The sequence below is a fragment of the Ipomoea nil genome, unplaced genomic scaffold (genome assembly GCF_001879475.1).
Source record: "Ipomoea nil cultivar Tokyo-kokei standard unplaced genomic scaffold, Asagao_1.1 scaffold2975, whole genome shotgun sequence".
NCBI classification, from domain to species: domain Eukaryota; kingdom Viridiplantae; phylum Streptophyta; class Magnoliopsida; order Solanales; family Convolvulaceae; genus Ipomoea; species Ipomoea nil.
The window spans coordinates 1,048,448-1,068,585 of record NW_017619403.1 but is presented as its reverse complement, the minus strand read 5'-3'; the positions used below and the strand labels follow the sequence as shown (position 1 = coordinate 1,068,585).

General features: G+C 48.4%; 1 long non-coding RNA gene and 1 pseudogene across 1 annotated transcript; both read left to right on the top strand.

Annotated features, from left to right (window-relative positions):
- The window catches only part of LOC109162988, a 41,620-nt pseudogene extending 21,838 nt beyond the window's left edge, over nt 1-19,782 (top strand).
- LOC109162989 lies at nt 3,239-3,465 on the top strand. The gene is made up of 2 exons (XR_002051183.1): nt 3,239-3,328; nt 3,359-3,465. It is a non-coding gene; the product is annotated as an uncharacterized LOC109162989 (long non-coding RNA).
- Nucleotides 19,783-20,138: the final 356 nt, after the last annotated feature.

The window sequence follows — 20,138 nt, the reverse complement described above, 5'->3', positions numbered from 1 at the left end:
TATGCCTGCATATTCTGTTTTGCCTTGTATTCATGTTGCTAGTATGGTTACTTGTAATGTTTGGCATGCCAGGTTAGGGCATGCCTCTCATGCCAAAATAAAATTTCTGCAAACTCTAGATGTAAATGTTACTGCTGCAAAAAACAATGTTTGTGATTGTTCTCATATGGCTAAGCAGAAAAGATTACCATTTTTTCCTAGCAAATCTTTTACCACTGATTGCTTTAATCTTGTGCATATGGACATTTGGGGGCCATACCATGTCAAGACTCTGTATGGCCACCAATATTTCCTTACCGTTGTGGATGATTTTAGCAGGGCTACATGGGTTTATCTCACGAGAGGTAAGGATGAAGTGAGACAACTTGTGCAAGGTTTTTGTGCTCTAGTACACACTCAGTTTGGGAAGACAGTAAAATGCATTAGAACAGACAATGGGAGAGAATTCTCTATACCTGAATATTACTTACAAAGGGGTATACTGCATCAGACTTCTTGTGTCTATACTCCTCAGCAAAATAGCATAGTTGAGAGGAAACATGGTCACATTCTATCTGTGGCAAGAGCTTTGAAGTTTCAAGCAAAATTACCTGATTGTTTTTGGGGAGATTGCATCCTTCATGCTGTGTATATTATTAATAGACTGCCTTCAGCATCTTTAGACAACAAGATCCCCTACCAACTTCTATTCAATAAACTTCCTCAATATCAACATCTCAAGGTGTTTGGATGTCTTGCCTATGCTGCAATCCATGGTGGGCATAGGACAAAGTTTTCACCAAGAGCAAGAAGATGTGTGTTCCTTGGTTACACAAATGGAACAAAAGGCTATAAACTCTATGATACTCAAACAAAAGAGGTCATTGTTTCAAGGGATGTTGTGTTCTATGAGGATATTTTTCCTTCTCAGATCAGTGAAGACCCTGCAAAGGGACAATACCAATTGATCTTACCTACTGAGCACGCTGCTGGTGTAGGCAGTGAGTCCACAACTATACAACCTAACCAAAACCAGCCAGAATTTGAAATTTTTGACACATCGCTTGAGGTTTCTGATCACCCCTCTTTACATGGTTTGAGAAGATCAAATAGACAGAGAAATGCTCCAGCATACTTGGCAGATTATGAATGCCAAACTAATAGAACTTCTCCTCATAGCTTGTCCACAGTTTTGTCTCATGACAGGTTATCATCTAATTACCAAGCTTTTATCATGAATATTAGTTTCACTAAAGAGCTTAAGACTTATAATGAGGCCATACAACATGATTGTTGGAAGCAAGCCATGGTAGTAGAAATTGAAGCTTTACAGCCAAATAAGACTTGGGAGCTCACTGAATTACCCTCTACAAAATAGACTATTGGTTGTAAGTGGGTATACAAGGTTAAACACAAGGCAGATGGGAGTATTGAGAGGTATAAGGCGAGACTTGTGGCTAAGGGATACACTCAAACAGCTGGCCTAGATTATCTAGATACATTCAGCCCGGTGGCTAAAGTCACAACAATTAGGACTCTCCTGGCTATTGCTGCTGCTAGGGGATGGAGTTTACATCAATTGGATGTCAATAATGCTTTTCTCCATGGGGATCTCAATGAATAAGTATATATGGCCTTACCACCGGGATTTCTTGCACCTAAGCCTGGAATGGTTTGCAGGTTAACTAAGTCCCTTTATGGTCTTAAACAGGCTAGCAGACAATGGAATGCAAAGCTTACTACAGAACTACTTAAGCTTGGGTTCAAACAGACAATTGCAGATTCCTCATTGTTCGTAAGGGGGACAGGTGATACATTCGTTGCTCTTTTGGTGTATGTGGATGATGTGGTGTTGGCTAGTCCGGACAAGTTACAGATTCAGCAAATTAAGGAACACCTCCATGCTATTTTTCGGATCAAATATTTAGGTCCACTCAAGTTTTTTTTAGGCCTTGAGGTTGCAAGAAATAAGGAAGGGATCTCTGTCAACCAAAGAAAATATGCTCTAGATTTATTAGACAATGCAGGTTTTTTACACAGTAAACCACTTCAGTCTCCTATGGTTCCTTCTACAAAATTGAGCAAAGCAAGTGGCACTGTTTTAGCAGATATCACTCAATACAGACGACTGGTAGGAAAGTTACTATACCTCACCATTACAAGGCCGGATATAAGCTTTGCTACACAACAATTATCACAATTTCTAGATTGTCCTACAGATGTACATCTACAAGCTGCACATAGGGTCCTACGGTACATCAAAGGTGCCCCAGCTCAGGGTTTGTTCTTTCCTGCACACAATCAACTTCAAATGAAGGGATTCACTGATTCAGATTGGGCTGCATGCCCAGATACTAGGCGGTCTGTATCTGGTTTCTGTATTTTCTTAGGTTCGGCCTTGGTTTCTTGGAAGTCTAAGAAGTAGGTGACTGTTTCCCGCTCCTCATCAGAAGCTGAATATAGGGCTCTTTGCAGCAGCAGCATGTGAAATACAATGGTTGCATTATTTGCTTGAAGCTTTGGAAGTTGTTGCTGATTCCCCGGCTATCTTGTTTACTGACAGTAAATCAGCTATGGCAATTGCAGAAAACCCCGTCTTCCATGAGCGAACAAAACACATAGAATTGGACTGTCATCTTGTAAAGGAAAAATTGCAGAAAGGTGTCCTGAAGCTACTGCATGTTCTCACAGTCAATCAGCTAGCCGATGTGTTTACCAAGCCGCATGCTCCGGTCACCTTCAATGGTTTCATATCCAAGCTTGGTCTACATGATATGTACTCTCCAGCTTGCGCGGGGGGGGGGGGGGGGGTGGTATCAGAAGATATGCAAGCCAACCTAGCAAGACAGCTCAGCAAAATTAGTTAGGCTAGCAGTTAGGCTTCTGTGAATATCTTCCCTTGTATATAAACATTCTGTTTCAGCTTATTCTGTACCAGAAGATATTTTTCCTCCTTTTCTCCTTCCTTCTTCATCTACTCTTTCCCTCTCTTAATCTCAATAATCGGAACTCCTGGTTAACTTCATTTCTATTATGGATATCATTCAGTTTTCATCCCTACTATGCTACTATTTTTCTCAGCTTTCTCTTTCTCACTTCTATTAAAACAATAAAAAGTAACGGTCTGTAAGGATTTACATATATGTATGCAAGAATAATTTTATCAAATCTTTCATCATATGACATAATAACTTCACATAATATAATTAAGGAGTTTTTTTGCACATTTGGTCCCACGACTATAGTTAAGCCGGGTTATCCGAAGCTTGCTGCCCCTCATGCTCTCTATATTTGTCCCACTAGAGAACTTGCCATTCAGGTGGGTAATGTGTGACTGTTTGCAAGCCTTGTTAGCATTCCAAGATCCAAGCTTTTTGAGATTGACTTGTCATTGACTAATGTTTATATAGCACTGTTTAGTAGATTATTTGCAGCTAATAATTGGAATGAAAATTAACTCACTAATGCTCAGATAGTTTATTACTATGCAGATTACAGTATAAGAAGTTAGCAATTGATTTAGACTTTGATTCAGTTTATGTATACTTGTAGAATATGGAAGTTCTGTTGAAGTATAAACTAGTGGTGAATCAGAGGAGCGTTAGGTCTTGCAAGCGTATTAAGCGAAATGTTTGAAAGTCGTGGATCAATTCTAAAAGTGCCACTATAGTCGTGGGATCAAGAGTGTAAAAAACTCTATAATTAAGATTCCAACGCCTCCACTAAGGCTCAATCTCATGACCTTCCACATGGAAGAGGTCACTACATGTCATCTCATCTGAGCTGTTTTAGTAAACTTTATTATTACAAAAATAATTCAAGCAAAAGAGTTTTTAATTTAGAAGAGATCGTTAAGTAGAATTGAAGCATGTGCTCCCTCTCAACTAAAAGCCTAAGTTGATAGTTGGATTGCTGTTACGTAGTGAAATTTAGTACGCAACGGAAGAAACCTTTCGAGCAGACTTCTAGCTCCAATCCGTATTCGAGTTACGGTAACTCCAAAAGTAAAACAATATAATGAAAGAGAATGAAGAATTCTTCAATATAAAAGACTGGAATAACAATATATTTCTCTGAATGGTTCCCCGTATTCATATACAATGGACCTATTTATACTAAATTACTAACACATATAATAATTAAGTTACTACAATTATTCTAACTATACAATGTAATAATATATTCTAATATACATAATTTCCTTATACTAATATTTAGTCAATTATCCTCTAATTACATATATTCATTCCTTGTAGACCATCCCCTAATTAAACCATCAATTATTTCTTTCCTTTGTTGCGTATCACTCTCCACCCCTTCAAAAAACACCTTGTCCTCAAGGTGTAGAGAGGAATAGAATAAACACATATTTGTTGAAGCAGTCCATGCAACTTTGGATGGGGGCTAGTTGGCAAAACATATTGAAATGGTTCACGAGCTTGATTGTGACAAATAAATGGTCTTCTCCCCTTTTGACTTGCACCGTCTAAAAGTATCTCTTGCTCTCCAATGTTGAGTTCCAAGTCTAAGGTAGTAGGACTCACAAGTCTTGTCTCAAGATAATCCTCAAGAGACTCTAAGTTGTTGAAATTGTGAATGTTGCTTTCATCATGAGTGGTTGGGAGATCTGTTGCTATTGATGATTCTTTGGACTCTAGGCTACTTGGTTCTTCTTGAGAAATTGGATTAGAATAATTAGGAGTGTGGCATTCCAAAGTATCATCTTGGTCCGTCTGTAATTCTCCACACACAGCCATCAACAGCTCCAAATTAGGATATTTAATGTCTAAGATACAACAGTCATCGTAAATATTTTGGCCATGAAGAGCTTGTTTGGCCATGAATGCATCAAAGACAGAAAAACCATACCAAAGCTTGGAAGGCCTAACTTTCATCCTTCAAAATATGAATATATTGTACAGATCCTTTTGTAGAAAAGATCTTATACAATACAAAATCATCAATTGAATACCATACATGGTGTACAGAAACCAATAAGCACCGGTGAGTAATATTTTCCATAAAAAATAATTCTCTACTTTTTTTTTTGTATTTTTTTCTTTTCTCTCGTTTTTTTTTTTTTTTGAGATCTTTTTTTTTTTTTTTTTTTTTTTTTTTGAATTTTCAAAGGGGTGCTATAAAAATTGAGATAAAAACAAAAAATAAAATAAAATAACAAAAGGATAGGAGATACTCTCAATGAAAGCACCAATGTTACGTACTGAAATTTAGTACGCAACGGAAGAAACCTTTCGAGTAGGCTTCTAGCTCCAATCCGTATTCGAGTTACGGTAACTCCAAAAGTAAAACAATATAATGAAAGAGAATGAAGAATTCTTCAATATAAAAGACTGGAATAACAATATATTTCTCTGAATGGTTCCCCGTATTCATATACAATGGACCTATTTATACTAAATTACTAACACATATAATAATTAAGTTACTACTGATGGGGTGAGAACCCCGGCCCGAGAAAAGAGGCCCAGAAAGAATGCATGGGCCGAGTCCAGGACTCGGCCCAGATCCAAAGAGGGAGGCCCAGTTCAGAAACCGGAAGGGCGGCCCAATGCCAAACGGGGACAAGGAGTCGGCCCAGGCCCGATCTAGGAGAGGACTCGGTCCAGAGAGCCGTTGAGGGAGCCTTCAACGCAGTTAAGACAGGGAGCCGTTGAGGCATTAAAGGCCGGGCTCGGTCAGCCAGTTACTAGCCAAAGAGAGCCGTTGGCAGATTCCCTAACGTCGCCCAACAGCTCGGCACATTGAATGTAATCTTTAAGTCGGCCATCATAAGCCTTTAAGTCAGTAGAGGAGGAGCCACTATAAAGAGGACTCCTCCACCCTTGTATGAGGCAGATTTCAAGGGACCCGGAGAGGGAATAGACAAGTACTGTTAAGCATCATATTCTACTAAGACTCAAACCCTTTTGTGAAAGGTGTATCCACCAGCTATAGGTTGTGTTGGACCTCCTTGGGCCCGAAAACCCAAAAACCATCACTGGCACCGTCTGTGGGGATCGAAACGAAGAGTCACGTGTCCACTTGGGTGAGGCGAGTCCGAGAAACAATAGTTGAATCAGGCCAACTCCAGACATGGCTGGAAGCGGGGAACAGTCGAGCCGTCAAGACAACGGACGGGAGGCCGACTTGAGAAACCAGCTGAATAGAAGAAATGCCCGAAGCCATGAAAACGAGACGACACCGCCGCCGACGCCGCTGAGAAACCCACAATTACCTCAAGTGCAGCTCACCCCGGAGCAGTTGCGCGCAATCGGACGCGCCTGCGCGGAAGCGAGCTTAGGAGCGGGAGAACAATCCATCACTCGCCAATTGCAACGCGAGTTGCAACCGCCTCAGAGGCCAGACAATCTGCAATTAAGCCGACGGGCTGAAAGCCAGCCGGTGCAGTCCGTTCATTCCCGGCTAGGACCCAGCGTCGGACGTCGGTCGACAAGAGAGCGATTAGGCCGGAGGGAGCCCAGTCGTGCCCCGTTAGTCGTCCGCGACCGACAAGCTGCACGAGAAAAGAGCCGAACCAAAAGGGCCAGGACTGAGACTCGCCGCGTGGAGCAACCTCCTCGCAACCCTGCCCAACCGGCTGAGTCTGAAGTCGGCGAAAGCACGGAATCCACGGGGAATCGGACCCGGGAAAGGGTCGAAGTGGCCAACCTAGTACAAGAGGTACGAAATCTAAGAGAACGGATGGAGGGAAAGGCCAAATCCCCGGGGCGTACGTTGCTAACCGCCTTGCCCTTCTCGGACGAGGTCATGGCCTTCAAGATACCGGGCGACTTTAAGTTCCCGGAGCAAGCCACATTTGACGGATCAGGCGACCCGCGAGAACACCTGTTGAGTTACCAAGCTAAGATGCAAGTCCTAGGAGTGCAGGATCCGGTCATGTGCCGTGCCTTCTTACCTACGCTGAAGGGGCCCGCCCAAAGATGGCTTGTAAGTCAGCCCTCGGGGTCGATCCACAGCTTCGAAGAACTGGTAGACCGCTTCATGAGCCACTATGCCGCTAACATCAAGCCACAGAAGGATCTGACGCACTTAGGCGACATCCATCAGGATGAAGGCGAGTCCTTGAAAGCCTATCTTGCTCGCTGGCAGAAGGAGATCCAGTCGATAGAAGAGGTGGAGGACCAAACAGCGCTCACCTTCTTCATTGAATCTTTGCGATCCGGACAGCTGTATCGAGATCTAAGGGACAACCGCCCGGTGACATACGCGGAGGCTGTCCAGATGGCCAATAGGAGGGCCAACACAGAGCAGGCCATGAAGCATAAACGGCAGCGCGAGGTCGGTGGGTCCGCCAGTGGAAAAAGGACGCGGGTGGAAACGAGAGAAAGGCGTTCGGATGCCGCCCGGCGACCCGAGGTCAGGCGACCGTATGACCGACCCGTCATTCGCACCTATCGACCGGTTCCAGAGCGACCAGTTCGCGAAGTACAGGCGGTCGCCCCGCCTCCGCCTCCGCCGATGGACGACCGAGCAGCGGACGAGGATACGGGTAAGACTTCTAAATATTGTCGCTATCACAAATCTTATACTCACAGCACAGAAGAATGCTTCTATCTAAAGAAGATTATGGAGGGGATCATCCAGCAAGGGACACCGCCCCCTAACCAATGGAAGCGAAGGTCGACCGGTCGAGGAGGTGAGGGACCCGTCGCCGACTCAGAAAACAGCCGAGGCAAGCAGCCGGCTTCCGAAGAGGACGAAGCCCAATGGCGCCAGAAGCCGGTCATTAACATGATAGTCGGTGGGCCAGAAGGCGGCGATTCCGCGAACACCCGAAAAGCCTGGGCTCGGCAGCTATATGTCGGAACAGTCTATGGTCGAGAAGAGAGCTCCAAAAAGACATGTCGGGAGCCCATCGTGTTCACCGATAAAGACCTGCCAGCTGGGGAAACCCCGCATCGAGACGCGTTGGTCATCGCCATGGACGTCAACGGTGTGGTCGTTCGCCGAATCCTGGTCGACACCGGGAGCAGCGTTAACGTACTGTACCTGGAGACCTTTACCAAGATGGGGCTGACCCGAGAACAGCTCAGGCCCGTGAACACCCCTCTCGCCGGTTTCACCGGGGACTCGGTGGAGGCGGAAGGGTCCATCACTCTTCCTGTGGAAATCGGCAGCTATCCGAACGTGCAGCAGTTGAGCATGAAGTTCATCGTGGTCGATCTAGCCTGCTCACACAACGCCATACTCGGCCGCCCGGGTTTGGAAGACCTCGGGGCTCTGATCTCAATCGAACATTTGTGCCTGAAATTCCGCACGCCGAACGGAATAGGAACGGTGCGTTGTGACCGCAAGGTCGCCCGCGACTGCTATCTGCAGGCATGTAGAGGTATGGGCAAGCGTGGGATGCAGGTCCATGAGATCACCGAGAGGCCCCCTAAGAAAATAGTGATACCACGCCCGGAGCCGGCCGTCGAGCTAGAGGAAGTTGAAGTGGACCCAGCGCAGCCAAGCAGGCGAGTGAGAATCGGAGTCGGCCTTTCGGAGAAGCTAAAGGGGGAAATCACAAGAGTACTCCAAGAGCACCGGCTGGTCTTCGCCTGGGGCCCAGAAGATATGCCCGGCGTAGATCGATCGGTCATATCGCATCGACTCGCCGTAGACCCGGAGCACCGGCCGGTCGTGCAAAAGAAACGATATTTGGCAAACGATCGGAGGGAGTTTATGAAGAAAGAAGTCAGCACGCTGTTAGCAGCCGGACACGTCTGTGAGGTCAAGTACCCGGAATGGTTGGCTAACGTGGTCCTTGTGCCCAAGCCCCCGACATGGCGAATGTGTGTAGACTACACAGATCTTAACAAAGCGTGCCCAAAGGATCCGTTTCCTCTGCCCCGAATCGACCAGCTAGTCGACGAGACGGCCGGGTCGGCGTTGCTCAGTTTTATGGATGCCTTCAGAGGGTACCATCAAATATTCATGCACCCGGCAGACGAGGAGAAGACCGCCTTCCTAACTCCGGATGGAGTGTATTGCTATCGAGTCATGCCATTCGGACTCAAAAATGCCGGGGCCACGTACACCCGAATGGTCGCCCGGTTATTCCACCACCTGCTAGGAAAGTCGATGGCCGCGTACGTCGACGACATGCTCGTCAAGAGTCGAGAGGAGGACAAGCACGCGGAGGATTTAGCCGACTGCTTTAAAGTAATGATAAAGTATAACCTCCGACTGAACCCCAAGAAGTGTGCGTTCGCCGTCCAGGGCAGTAAGTTCTTGGGCTACATGGTCACCAAACGAGGCATTGAGCCTAACCCAGAGAAAGTACGAGCCATCCTCGACATGCAGCCTCCTACTACTATCAAGGACCTACAACGCTTGACCGGACGACTGGCCGCTCTCAGCCGTTTTCTGAGCAAATCGGCGGATAAGACTGTGCCTTTCTTCGAAGCCATGAAGAAGAAAGAGGGATTCGCTTGGACTGCCGAATGCCAACAATCGTTCGAGGAATTAAAACGGTATCTGTCGACTCCCCCAGTACTGTCTACCCCCCAGGAGGGCGAGCCCTTACTGTTGTACCTCGCCGCCTCGGCCAAAGCGGTAAGTTCGGTGCTGGTTCGAGAGGAGGAACGAGTCCAGCACCCGGTTTACTATGTAAGCCGCTCACTGAAAGCTGCCGAGACACGGTACACTGCCCTGGAAAAGATCGTGTATGCCTTGGTGGTCACCGTTCGCAAGTTGGCGCCTTATTTCCAAGCCCATACCGTCCGGGTCCTGACGGATCAACCACTCGGGAATGTACTACAGAACCCCATGTCTTCCGGCCGGCTAGTGAAGTGGGCCGTCGAGCTGACACAATACGGGATCGAATACCAACCCAGGCCCTCCATCAAAGGCCAAGCTTTGGCCGACTTCCTGGTCGAGTGTACGGCGAGCGAGGAGGAGAAGGAAAGTGCCTCGGAAAGCACCCCGGGCGAGTGGTGGGAGATGCATGCGGACGGAGCATCAAGTCGACAGCACTGCGGAGGCGGCGTTGTGCTCATCACCCCGGAGGGATTTCGGCTGTATTACGCCCTAAGGTACTTGTTCCCTGCATCAAATAACGAGGCCGAGTACGAAGCAGTATTGAATGGCCTCCGACTCGCCAAGGGTCTAGGAATTGAACGGCTACGAGTCAAAACCGACTCCCGACTAGTAGTTGGGCAGATCTCGGGTACGTGCGAAGCTAAGAACGCGAGGATGGCGTTGTACAAAGAATGTGCCAATAAGATGTTGAAGGGGTTCAAAGCTTATGAAATAGAATACATATCCCGGGCCGACAACTTAGAGGCCGACATCTTGTCTAAAATCGCCCTGGAAGGGGTGCCGGACCGCTTAATAAAGATTTGCCAGAAGGAGGAGCTAAGTCGGCCGAGCGTCGAAGAGGCGCCGCTAGATGTCCAGCAAGTAAGCATCGAAGGGTGGAATCGAGAGAAAAACCCGGAGATGTTCTGGATAGATGACATCCGGCGATTCAAGGAAACGGGCGAGTTGCCAGCTGACCCATCAGTCGCCGCAAGGGTTCGGCGGAAAGCTCCCTCTTTCCGGATCGTAGACGGAGACCTATATAAACAGTCGTTCGGAGGACCCTTGTTGAAATGCCTACTTAAGCCTGAGGCCGAGAAGGTAATGGATGAAGCCCACAGAGGCATTTGCGCTGCGCACCAGGGTGCTCACACGCTCGCCCGAAAATTGGTCGTTCAAGGGTATTACTGGCCGACCATGATGCGAGATTGTGTCGAACGGATGTCCAAATGCGGCGTTTGTCAGGCATTCGCCAGGAAAGACACTCGGCCAGCCACCTTCTATACACCGGTCACCACTGCCATTCCCTTCGCCAAGTGGGGAATAGACCTGTTGGGACCATTACCCGTCGCCCCGGGAGGATTGAAGTTTTGCGTCGTGGCCATCGATTACTTCACCAAGTGGGTCGAGGCGGAACCCCTGACCACCATCACCGAGTACCAGTGTCGACGTTTTCTGTGGAAAAAGGTGATCTGTCGCTACGGTTTGCCCGAGCACATCGTCAGCGATAACGGTCGACAGTTTGATTGCCAGGCATTCGCCGAATTCTGCCACCGACACGGTATCAAGCATACCAAGGTATCGGTGGCCTACCCCCAGGCAAATGGACAGGTGGAGAATGTGAACCGAACCCTGGTCGATGGGATCCGGAAGAAACTCGAGGACGTCCGAGGAAACTGGGCGGACGAGCTTGATCGAGTCCTCTGGACCTATCGCACTACCCAGCGGCGAGCGACGGGAGAGAGTCCGTTCTCACTCGCATACGGCTTTGAGGCCAAGGTTCCCGTCGAAGTGGTCGAACCCACCCATCGGGTTCGCACCTACTCGGACGCAACAAATGAGGAGAGCCTGCGGATTGAGAAAAATTTTCTAGAAGAAAGAAGGGAAGCCGCGAGTGCGCGAATGGCTGAGTACCAGCAGGCAGTGAAAAGATACCGCGACCGCAGAACTCGCCCGCGAACCTTCTAGGTTGGCGACCTAGTGCTGCGGGATCGACAAGCCAGCCAGCCCACCGAAGGAGGCAAGCTCGCGGTCAAGTGGGAAGGACCGTACCGCATCGCGACCGTAGTTCAGGCCGGAACTTACAAGTTAGAAACCATGGAAGGCAAGCTTATAGACCGTATATGGAATGCAGCACATTTGAAAAGGTTTTATCAGTAGCCCATGATAGGCCATGTACGAACTCGAGGACTCCAAGAAATCTGAATAAAAGTGCGTGGGTTGCAGTCAATCGTCCCCAGAGACTCGGCAAGTATATATAGAAACAACGGGGCACTGACCCTAAACCGTTTCTGAGAACAGAAAAAGCCTAAAGAAGTCGCCTCGACTGAGGGACTCGGCGAGAGAAAGATAGGAAACAAGGGCCCAGACCCTTAGACGTTTCCGTGAAAAAGCCAAAAGGAGTCGCCTCGACTGAGAGACTCGGCAAATATATATAGAAACAACGGGGCACTGACCCTAAACCGTTTCTGAGAACAGGAAAAGCCTAAAGGAGTCGCGTCGACTGAGGGACTCGGCGAGAGAAAGATGGGAAGCAAGGGGCCAGACCCTTAGTCGCTTCCAAGAGAAAAAGCTGAAAGGAGTCGCCTCGACTGAGGGACTCGGCGAGAAAGAGCTGGGAGACAAGAGCCCAGGCCCTTAGTCGTTTCTCGGAAGAAGCATGAAAGAGTCGCCTTGACTGAGGAGCTCGGCGAGGAAAAAGCAAAGTTCGAAGCCTTAGAAGAATGCCAATATTAGAGGAGCCCAAGGACAAAATTCCGTGAAAAGAGATGGAAAAACTGTTTCTTTATTAAAATACGGCCGATAAGGAGGCCAGCCCTTACAAAAAGAGGGTCTATCCTAAAAAGACCCTAGTTTACAGTGGAGGGGGTATCGACGGCGACCCCTTCAACTTGCGCCCCCGCCGATGGTCCAGCAAGGGGAGCAGAGGAAGGGTCCTCCGCCTGAGGAAGGGACTCGGGAAGCTCTGGAGGCGTCGCCGCAGGAAGAGTCGCCGGGTCAGTAGGCGCAGTCGGCCCATCAGCGTCCAGCACCGGCTTGAGGCCCCAGCTCTCGGGAGTGAACGAGGGATCGCGGGCCAACAAGGTGGCGTGAATCTCCATCTGCGCCTCGCGGAAGCCGAGGCGGTAATCTCGCTCGCCCAGGTCGAGGAGGAAGTCATCGCCCTCCGGGGTCGCCAGCCACTCCTTGGCCACCTCTTTCCTTCGAGCTGCCACCGCCGCCTGCACATCCGCCTCGAAGGCCGCTGACTTCTTATAATCTGAGATGGAAGTCGCGGCGATCGTGGCCACCTTGCCCTTCTCCTCCTCCCATTGACGGGTGACCCTCAGCAGCTCGGCGTTGTGCACCTCCACCATCTTGAGTTGCTTCGCCTGCTCTTCCAGAAGAGCTTCCTCTGTCTGGCGCTGCTTGGCGGTCATGGCCCGCATATTGTTCCTGAAGCCCTGGAACCGATTGCCCAGTTCCATCTGGAGGGCGAGGTCCTGCACATCAAACTATCAGTCAAACGGAAAAGGAAAAAGAAAGCGAACAGAAGGGAAAACTGACTGGTTGACACTTACACGATACGACTGCCGGAGCAAAGCCTCGATGATGAACCCGTCGCCAAGAGCACGGGTCGACTCCACATCCTTTGGCAAAAGGACATCCTTGCACCACTTGCGAACGGAGGTGTTGCCCATCCAGATTTGGGCGTCTTAGTCCACCTCGTGGCACAGCCTGATCCTCTTTGGAGCCGGCCCCTCCGTAGGCTCAGCAGGCCGCTTAGAACTCGGACTCTCAGTAGAGGGAGGAGGCGGCTGCCGACTGGGCGATACCACGGGCGAAGGTGTGAGGTCGACCACATTGTGGGAAGATGCAGGAGTCGGCCGGACCGCCGGCGATGGCTGAGATGAGGACGCAGCGGCCGTACCCGTGGAGCGTTGCGTCAGGCGACGCCTCATCTTTTCCGCTCTATTTGCCATCTCAGGAGTCGGTGCGATTGCTTCGCCGGAGCTGGAGGTATCGGAGTCGTACGGACCTGTAAAAGAAATACGATCACTTGTGGGTGCTCCCGTAGAAAACAAAAAGCAAGACGAGAAGGAAGAGGAAAGAGACGCTACCTATGGTGGCGGCGCCCTCCGGCAGAAGGCCATGCTTGGCCATAGCCCGGACTCGAGACCAGTACTTAACGGAGTACGGCCCGAAGCCCTTCAAGAAGTCGCCGCCCATGACAGCATCCTCCGTAAAGACGGCGCGCCGAGAGCAGGGCTTGAAGAGAGTCGCCGGCCAAAGGGTCGGAAAGGTGAAGGAAGAGGAGCGAGGTCGGACGAAGAAATAAAGGGGCTTCCACTCTTTTATCGAGTCGGACAACCCCTCGAAAAGTTGTCGCCCCGGACGGGCGGCGACTTGGATAAAGACGGGCGAGTGAGAGCCGACCTTGTTCACGGTAAAGAGGTACCGGAATAGGTCCAAATCTGGCTCGCACTTCCACCAATGGCAGAGATTGATGAAGCTGGTCAGGAGTCGGTGAGAATTAGGCACTAACTGGCCCGGGACCAAGTTATAATGCCGAAAGAGAAGCGAAAGAAATGGGTGTGGGGGCACTCGGAAGCCGAATGCAACCGAGTGCAAATGGATACCCACAAAACCCTCCGGCGGGTCGTGGATAGGCCGGCCCTCCGCCGCGACGACCATGGCCGAAGGGCCAAGCAGAAAGCGGGCCATATCCAGGTCCGCCGCTGTGGCCGACGATGGAAGACCGGACAGCCGGACAACCGAGTCAAACTTGCCTCGCGGCCGCACAACGCCGCCCGGCAAAGCCGCCACCGTAGTTAACGGGGCTGGGCTCATCGGAGTGGCCGCCCCAGAAGAAGAAGGGGCTAAGAGGGAAGAGGAAGACACCGCCTGGAAGTCCGCCGGCATTTCCAGGCGGCGGACGACGGAAGAAGAAGAAGAGGACGACGGAGAAGTCCCCGCCGGGTTGTCAAAGGACGGCCGGCGGGAGGAAGAAGAAGAATGAGAAGAGGAAGACATTACTTACAGATTGGAGTTGAGGCGGAGAAGACGATGACAGAGCAGAAGCTTGGTGGGAGAATTGAAGAAGAAGAATGGAAGGAAAAAGCCTTTTAAAGGGAGAAAGAAGTCCAAGAGGCTGCCACGCGGCATCTCCGTAATGGAGGAATCGGAGGCGATAAGACGTCGAAGGGACGCCGCATTTAATGCCTCGATGGGCGGAACGACGGTTCAGGCCTAGGGCTAGCCTGCAAGCGGCGCGTCTACCCTAGGCCAAGGCTGAGTGATGATGACCCGGCCTGTCAGGCCAAGAGCCCATCAAGGCAAAAGGCTATGGGGGCCCATCCAGATCACGCTAGAAGTTTCTAGAAGTGACTCGGCCGGGTCCGGCCAAATAAAGAGGCCCGGACGAGCTTCAGGCTGCAAGATCGGCCGACAAAATTTGCCGAGTCCCCCACCCACGGGACTTAGTCGGACAGAGTTTACAAGTCGGTCATAACGGCCAAGAGCCGGCCAAAGGAACACGCAAAACCGGGGACCGAAAAGTAAAAACGAGATTTTATTCCATAAAGACAGGGGTACAATGCCGAGGACTCGGCTATAGGCATTACACAGAAAAGACAGGCCTAGGGCTTAACTTCCTCCTCCTCCGCGTGACGCACCGGCTCCGGACCCTCCAAATAGTAGTGGGGGCGGAAAGGCAGCAGACTCGGCTCAGGCTCGGGCTCGGGCAGTTCATCCAGATACACAGCAGGCTTCCCATCTACGACCATCTGCAGGGGCCTCTCCAGAGCACTCGGCGACATGGCCACGCCAAAAAGCGGAGGAGCCTCCCAGTCTAGATCCCCCTCTGGCTCTGGATCTTCTACCATGGGCACCATCTCGTCCTCCTCCGGTTCCACGACCATCGGATCAAGCATGTCAGGAGGCACCACGATGGGATCAGAAGCGGAGTCGCCCACCAGGTACCCTCCGCTAGCCGCCCTCTTCCACCGGAGCTCCTCCTGCCGGGCATGCTCCTTATTACGGATGGACCAACGACGATCACCGTCCCTGAAACTCATAGCTTGAGGTTTTTGAGGTGTAAAATGGTGAGAAAGCACAGAGCTACCAAAAGCCCTTATATAGAGCCTCGAGAGAGCAACGACCGAGGCGCAAATCACGGAGGGAATCGTAACTGACATAACTGAGCCGGATTGGATGGGCAGCGTGAATCTCTGTCAGAGACTAATCCCATCCAATTAGCTCGGGAAGGGTGAGATTCGCACGCTAAACTGGAAAAAGCCTGGCTCGCCCTGGGAAGTGAGATTTACAGGTGTCAAGCGGAAGGAGGACTCGACATCGCAGCCGACTCCTCGACAATTGAGACGGACGGGTGCACTAAATATACTGAAAAAGATGAAAACCGAAGGCCGGAAATATTTTATTATAAAATAAAGAAGGTGCAGGTTACAAGGAGCTTATTACAGAGTAAGCGAGTGCTCCTAACAGAACTACCCCTCTACAGAATCCGGCCGACCCCAGTCCACAAAGATCACTCACTCGGCGAGGAGGAGCCGCTTCCAAAGAACCCTTCCGATGGCCCAGGAGAGGGTGGGCAAAGCGAGTCCCAGAACGCCGGCATGAGTGGCGGCACAACCAGCTCTTCATCGTCCGGGTACATCTCTTGATAACGAGCGAAGTCTTCCTCGTTCATTAGCCCGGTAACCGGATCGTCCAAGTCATCCAGAGGAATAGAAAAGGTCATACGAAAGGTCAGCTGCTCTGGGACAGGCACGTCAACAACGGTCCCGCCTGGGGAAGTTACTCGAGCAGACCCCGGAGGAAGAGAAGGGCGAGAAGCCGGAGCGACTTCACGACGAGCAGGAGTCGGCGGATGAAGAGCCATAGAGGCAGCGCCAGTAGGTGATCTCTGTGGAGTCGGACGGGAAGCCTTCCTCTTAGGCTCCCTCTCAGGCCGAGTCCGTTTCAAAGGCAAAGGGCGCCGGGGCGACCCAAAATCAATCTGCTTCCCTTTCAGTGGTGAGCGACCCATGAGGAATTAGTAAGTTAAGAAAAGAACGGCCAAGGTCATTTATAAGTGTCAGGCCAAGCCGAGGAGATCAGAACGGTCCCGCGAGATCCGGGAGATAGCGAATAATCTGGGCCAATCCTGAGTCATTCAAGGCACGGATTCGGTGAGTAGGAGATGGTTGCTACTTTTCCAAACCTAGGTTCGTGGACCGGGTATGGAAAAGTGAGGGACTAGTTGATGGGGTGAGAACCCCGGCCCGAGAAAAGAGGCCCAGAAAGAATGCATGGGCCGAGTCCAGGACTCGGCCCAGATCCAAAGAGGGAGGCCCAGTTCAGAAACCGGAAGGGCGGCCCAATGCCAAACGGGGACAAGGAGTCGGCCCAGGCCCGATCTAGGAGAGGACTCGGTCCAGAGAGCCGTTGAGGGAGCCTTCAATGCAGTTAAGACAGGGAGCCGTTGAGGCATTAAAGGCCGGGCTCGGTCAGCCAGTTACTAGCCAAAGAGAGCCGTTGGCAGATTCCATAACGTCGCCCAACAGCTCGGCACATTGAATGTAATCTTTAAGTCGGCCATCATAAGCCTTTAAGTCAGTAGAGGAGGAGCCACTATAAAGAGGGCTCCTCCACCCTTGTATGAGGCAGATTTCAAGGGACCCGGAGAGGGAATAGACAAGTACTGTTAAGCATCATATTCTACTAAGACTCAAACCCTTTTGTGAAAGGTGTATCCACCAGCTATAGGTTGTGTTGGACCTCCTTGGGCCCGAAAACCCAAAAACCATCAACTACAATTATTCTAACTATACAAAGTAATAATATATTCTAATATACATAATTTCCTTATACTAATATTTAGTTAATTATCCTCTAATTACATATATTCATTCCTTGTAGACCATCCCCTAATTAAACCACCAATTATTTATTTCCTTTGTTGCATATCAATTACACATTAAATCATTAATGGTTATATGCTCAACACGCCCCACTCACGTGTGCGGTGGGTTACAAGCAACATGTGGACCGTAGTCGCTTATCGGATGACGTAGTATACCAAATTGAAGCATGTGCTCCATCTCAACCAGTGGCGGATCCAGAAAATAATGTGAGGGGGGGCGTACTTCATTCGAAATATCACTTCTAAGAAAAAATTACATCTTTCACAATTTTGTCTAAGGGTGGAAAGACACCTCAAATAAGGATAAGGAGCTAAAACGTAATAAAATGCTATAGGTGGGATTTGAAACATTGACACTCCATGTAATATTCAAGGTTATACCCACTGATCTACTAAACACCTTAATGGCTTATGCATGTACTTATATATTAGTAGCAAAGGTTGAGGGGGGGCAGTGGCCCCCACTGCCCCCATTGTGGCTCCGCCACTGATCTCAACTAAAAAGCTAAGCTGATAGTTGGATTGCACATTAATGATTATATGCTCAATAAGCAGAAGATTAATTTTCTCGAAAGACTAAGTCAAAAGGAAGAGACTTTTATAGTTAGAAGAGTTGTTTAACCTAAAATGTTGATCGATCGGAATAGGTATTGAAATGACATACACAAAGAGAACTTGGCAAAGAAGGAAAAATATAATGAAGACACTTATTGGCAAAATGGTTGAACTTGTGGCATCTATGAGAAGAGTCTCACTATTGGAAGAGTTTTTCTTTCGGAAGATGTTTGCCCTTGAAAGAGATTTGCACTCGGAAGGCTTTCTGTTAAGAATAAATGTAAAAATGAATTTTTTTTTTCTTTGATGATGTAAGTGTAAAAATGGATTAGATTTTAAATACCTAAAATTTTCTTTATAAAATTTATATTATTATGACCACTTGTCATCATTCTCGGAAGTGTGAAATTAGAGGAGGTAATTCAACATACGCACACAATTAAGGTTAGAAAACCCAATGGTTAAAATTAAGATAAACCAAAATCTAGTGATGCTTAAGGAATCATCAATCATACACGAATACATGATCATATCATGCCACATGCCTAACAGGATCTTGAGTAATTTTATTAGAATCTCGGATAAGCTCTTGAGGCGTAAAAATGCCACAAAACCTTCCCGAATAAGGAACATGTTTGAAACACCACCTGAACGCATCGGCGATGCTATATATAGAAAGCAACAGGAATTCACGTTTCACCATTTTAGTCAATTGGCAAGGAGAGAAAGAGGCTCCACCATATATGGCAGCATTATACGTACACCATAGCAGCCGAAGAACGATTGGAGGCATTAAAAAAATTATGGTACCAACAGCAGATGCCGATGATGCTGCCAACCACCAAGAGTGGCTAGTAGCACGAACGGGAGAAGCATTAAGTTGTGAAATTGTGTATTTTTGGACCGGGTCTAAAGAATAATTTGCCTTATAGCACAAATACAACATATATAGTAAATTATTTCGAAAAACTCAAAATTTCAAACAACTAAAGGTAAATTGCTATTCAGTTAGATGCACATGACCTGCACATACATACGGAGTAATTCAAAATATGAAAAAACTTTAATTTCATGCAACAAAAGATATAAACATCCATCATATCACCCCATGTTTATCTGATTGCCCCCTCATCCTAATCTCTCCGTTTTCTCTACACTAATCCTAGGAGTATTATTGAAGCTCGGAAAACATGCATATATGTTAGACGAGGAGCACCATTTAAGGCCGAGGTCGGAACTTGCAAGACCTAACCTCAGCTGGCCGGTACTATCCGTAAAAAAAGTTACATTATCATCAAAACCCGCCCCGACAAGGTTGTGGAGGTTTAATTTCCAGATCCAAAACTGGCAAGCTAGCATATATGCATGGTGGTGCTAAGTGTCACTTTGTTTGGATGGACATCTCCACTGCTAAGAAGCTTGAAGATATTGTTCCTTCTCCTCACAACTGTGATGTTCTTCGTGTTTCCCGAACAGATTACCAGCTTATTGATATCTCGGAGGATATGATGGATTTGTGAGTCTTCTCACGGAGAATGGTAACACTAAGTATGACTCTCAGGCTTCCAATTGATGAAGCTCTGCTCACAAAGATCAAGGATGAATTTGGTGAGTAGGATTTTCTTTTTTATACATTAGGTTTCCCAGTTTTTGTTAAACTAATCTTAAACCCATAGAAGGTATTCTTGCTCAAGAGTCGTTGGAAGAGGTAAATCGCGAGTTGCCAGGCAATCTTCCAGATAGAAGGAGCTTGTTGTGCCTGTGATGCCCGGCAATCCGGCATAGGTGAGGAGCAGATATGTGCCCTCAATGATATTGGATAAACCAACTAGCAACTACACACATATATGATTATAGTTCTAGTCTATAGCACAAATATAACTAACAAACTCAGCCATATAATATTTATAATCCGTAATATGGCAAACGCAAACCATGCACACCCACTGCACAAACCATGCCCCAAACAACAGTAATACTACTCAAGGGTACCTCTTGTCTGACGCTTTTTTGTTTTTTGTTTTTTATTTTTTGTTTTTTGTGACACAACAAAGGTAACAGGAGAGTACCTATAGTAAGGTAATGTGAGGGCACCTATGGTCTGCTGTCTTTTCTGAACCACAACAAAGGTAACACGAGGGTACCTATATAGTCTGGTGTCTTTTTTGAACGACAACAA